We start from the raw sequence: 4,323 nt of genomic DNA, 5'->3' as shown, positions 1-4,323 counted from the left end.
CATTTGTTATTTCATTTTGATCCATGATCTTAGAAAATCCATAACTAGTTCATTATTTGTCCAAATTTTGTGAGGTTTTTTGCATGATTCTCCTTATGATGTGTAGATGTTAATGGTGATTTTTATGATTTTTGTGCACGTGTGAAAAAATAAATTGCTTAGGGATTGTTTGGATGTATGCTTCATGTACATGCTTTGCCATATCACTCATAAAATGATGATGCTTCCAAAGAAATTGATGAAATTTTTTGTGCATATTCTTGACTCTTTGCTGGTGATTTTGATGTATGGTTTGCAATTTTTGGATCCCTGGTTGATGAGATATGAATTTTTGATTAGAGGTGTGACAATTTGTGTCACACCATGCTTGATGAACTTCATGATTTTATTTGGCATGCTTAGGGACATTGGATTGAATTGAATTTTTTCATGATTGAGCATATGTATGTTGAAATTACATGTGAATTTTTCTGGATTTATTGATGACATTTCCTATTTGTTTGGGATTTTATCTCCTGCTTGGTCATTTATTGATTTTTTGTGACACTTGTTTGTATTTGGCTTGTGAAATGCTGGTCATTGATTGGATGAGTGTGAAATTTGACATGTGAATTGTAGACACATTATAGGTCATTGTGGTTTTGATCCCATTCATTTATCATGTTTTGTCACTGTTTTATGATTGATGGAAGGTGATGATTGTTTTGATGCCTTGTGTTGGCTTGCTTGAACTTGTCTGAACTTAGTGAATTTAATTTCCATACTTCCTCTGGTCCAAATGAGCTGAAATTTGATATGCTATTCATTGAATGTGTTCTGTTTAGACTTGAATTTTTGTGGAATTTATTGAAATGTTTTGATGTTGATTTAATTGAGATCATTCTGTTTGGTCCTTTGAGGTTGCAAATTGCATGTTTGATGCCTTTTCTTTCATGAAATGATGATAATGAATGATATGAGCATGGGACCAATTGCATTTGTTTCTAATTTGTTTGATTGTGATTTTGGATGATTTTCACTTGCTGTTTTGATTTTTTCATCTCCTTTGGACCCTAGGCTTGGCCTAGTGGTCTAGTTTCTCACTTTTGAGTTTGCTTTTCAGGTTGAGATGCAAATGCCTTAAGGAGAAAAATGCAAGTTGATTGAGTTTGATTTGGTTAATTGTTGTGAACTAACTTGTGTGTTTTGTAGGATGCTTGGCTCAATTGAGTTGGTTGTGCTTTGAACATTGCATTGATTGTACATTGACTGTTGATTCTTAACTTTGCTGTTTGACTTTGTGACTTGAATACTGACTGTATTAGATTGATTTCAGGTACCATAGTCGCTTCAGTTCATCTTTGAACTTGCTTGCTGTGCTTGGTTGTATAAACCAATTGAGGTAGACTCTCTTGTCTCCATGTAGTCTGGAAGACCTGGCTTGTTATTTAGCCAGGCAACTGTCTGAAGTCCTCCTTAATAGGCGATGTTTGTGATTGTTTAACTTTGTCCCCAAGCAGGAAAAGACCTTGATTAAGGCAATTGGCAGATAAGAGAGATATGCAATCTATCTCCCGCTATTCTGTTGAGTCGTCCCTCTGCTCACACCACTGTGTTGATGCATTGGGACATTAACCCAAGATCTTGTACAGTTGTACAGTTGAGTCAGAGTCTTGAGTGTAGAAGGGTTCCCCCTTTCTGAACCCACACTCCTTTGTCTGAAGCTCTCCCTGGCCAGGGATAAGAGCTGTGAAGCCTAATCTTCACTCACCTTTCATCTGGCTTCACCCTGACTCTCAATGTCAGGGTTAAGAGCTAACACCACCCTTGTACAGATGACTTGCCTTGGCAGTCTGACCCTTTGTTTGAGCCCACTTTTTGACTGGATATAGTGTGTGCTACTTGTGAATGTTTGATTTGTTTTGTTTATGCTTGCATGCTTTGCTTTTTCCTGGTTAGGATTAGCTTGCTGTTGTGCAAGTAGATAGAAACCATAACATAGGACAATGATGCATGATAACACTAGGCTCGAGTACAGCTCCCTAGTAGTGTGTCTCCCCTTGGTTTCTGGTTAGAATTTCTTTCCCGTTCAGGGGAACTACGTCGCCCTGATCCTCATACCAGATGAGGTACGTAGGCAGGAGACCGCGCGAGGTCTCTCCGGGCACCCTTTTTCTTTTTTGTGTATGTTTGCTTGACAGTTGCTAGGCTCGAGTGCCTGACTCCTTAGCAACTTGTTGCTTGTTTCTTCTTGCGTGTCAGGATATGGATGTAAGCCCAGCGAGTGGCTGTCCGTATCCTGATTGTGTTTGTTTGGTTCGGAAGCCGATGTAAGTCCAGCGATTGGCGTTCGGGTTCCAAGTTTGCCCGTGTTTGTGTGTGTCTTGTTTGGCGTGCGTGAGCCGAACTACGGCAGCTCTGATTCTCGTTCCAGACGAGATACGTAGGCATAGGACGCGATGTCCTAGCGAGCCCTCTCCTCTTTTACCCCACCTGTGTTGTCTTTAGTGTGTGTGTGTGATGTTTGTTTAGCAACCTTTTCTTTCTTTTAGAGCGTGGATCCCGTCGAGTACGACGGACGTGAGGGGTGCTAATACTTTCCCCTTGCGTAACCGACTCCCGATCCCATTCTCTTTGGTCGCGAGACCATGCTTTTCCCAGGTTTACTCTGAGCGTTTCCTTTCCCTCTTTTGGGATAAATAACGCACGGTGGCGGCTCTGTGTTGTTTTTGTTTCAGCCCGCCGGTTGTTTTTCGCGGATGCGACACCAATCGCTGGGCTTACATCAGACTCCACAAAAGAAACAGGAAATAGATAGCCAATCAATGGTCTTACATCTGACTCCACAAACACACAAAGCAGAAACGGGAAACTGAATGCCAATCGCTGGGCTTACATCGGACTCCAAACACACACATAAAGCAGAAGAGTTGAAAAAGAAAAGGGTTGAACACACAGACTAGAAGGGAGTCGGGAACTCGGACCTAATAGCTGTCAAGCAAAACACACACAAAAAAGAAAAGGGTGCCCGGAGAGATCTCGCATGATCTCCTGCCTACGTACCTCATCTGGTATGAGGATCAGGGCGACGTAGTTCCCCTTAACAGGGGAGAAACTTCTATCCTAACCAGAGATTGGGAAATAACAAACTAAAAGGGAGACTGACTCGAGCCTAATAGTTGTCATGTAATCCACAATAGTCCTAGGTTGAGGTTTCTAACCAGAGTTTGACTCACACAGGCAGTGAGTCAACTCAAGTCTATCTCTACGTACATTCAACTTCCTTGAAAGTTGATCATACGACTCCTACAGAAAGGAAATGAGAAGCAAAACAAATAAACATCAAAAGCAAACAGCACACACTATACGCCACCAAGGGGGCTCAAGCAAGGTTGGGCTTTAGTCAAGGGGTCATATCGACCTTGACAAACAAGCCAAATACTGGAATGGGTAGTCAGGCTCTTAACCTCTAACATTGAGAGTTAGGGTGAGCAGATGAAATGGAGATGAGGGTTATGCCTCATAGCTCTTAACCCAGGCCTGGGTGAGCTGGAATCAAAGAATGTGTGGGAGTCCAGAATGTGAGACTCTATTCCACATGACTGACACAACAAGATTTTGGGTTTTTATTCAAAGTGCATCAACACACGGTGTGAGCAAGATGAAAGACACAACTGAATAGCAGGGGATGGATTGCACATCCCTTTTATCTGCCAATGCCTCTTCACTTAGGAGGTCTTTAAAGTACAAGGCACAAATATAAATAAACAAAAACATGGCCTCTTAAGGAGGGCTTCAGACAGGTGCCTGCCAAAAACAGCAGGTCTTCCAGACTACATGGAGAAAAGAAGATTACCTAAGTGGTATGCCAACCACGAGCAAAGCAAAGCAACTCAAATAATGAGTTAAAGCGGCTAAAGTACCTGTGAGAAAAGCTAAACCAGTCAATATTTACATTCAGACAAATCAAACAATCAACAACAGTCAGACAACCAATTATCAGACAACAATGGTGCAAGGCCTAAGATGCAAGCAAACTAAATTGATTCACCATCCAAAAGACCTACAAAACAGCAAGGTTAGTCAACCAAAATAGCTTGTATCTCAAGTGATGAGATCATATCAACCAATGTGGCTAATTGCTAGAAACCTGAAATGCACAGCTCAAAATGTGAGTCCAAACCCCTAAGGCAAAGCCTAGGGTCAAAGATGAAGTAAAAATTCAAAACAGAAACTAAAACTCAACATGAATCATCTTTAATCAATCATGAACATGTCCTAAAAAGGACCAAATCAAAATCACCAAGCAAGGTCATACAGTGAGCAAGAGAAGTCAAAGGCAAA

Source organism: Lathyrus oleraceus, chromosome 4 (genome assembly GCF_024323335.1).
Source record: "Lathyrus oleraceus cultivar Zhongwan6 chromosome 4, CAAS_Psat_ZW6_1.0, whole genome shotgun sequence".
Taxonomy (NCBI): domain Eukaryota; kingdom Viridiplantae; phylum Streptophyta; class Magnoliopsida; order Fabales; family Fabaceae; genus Lathyrus; species Lathyrus oleraceus.
The sequence above is the reverse complement of the archived record's forward strand: the minus strand, read 5'-3'. Positions refer to the sequence as shown.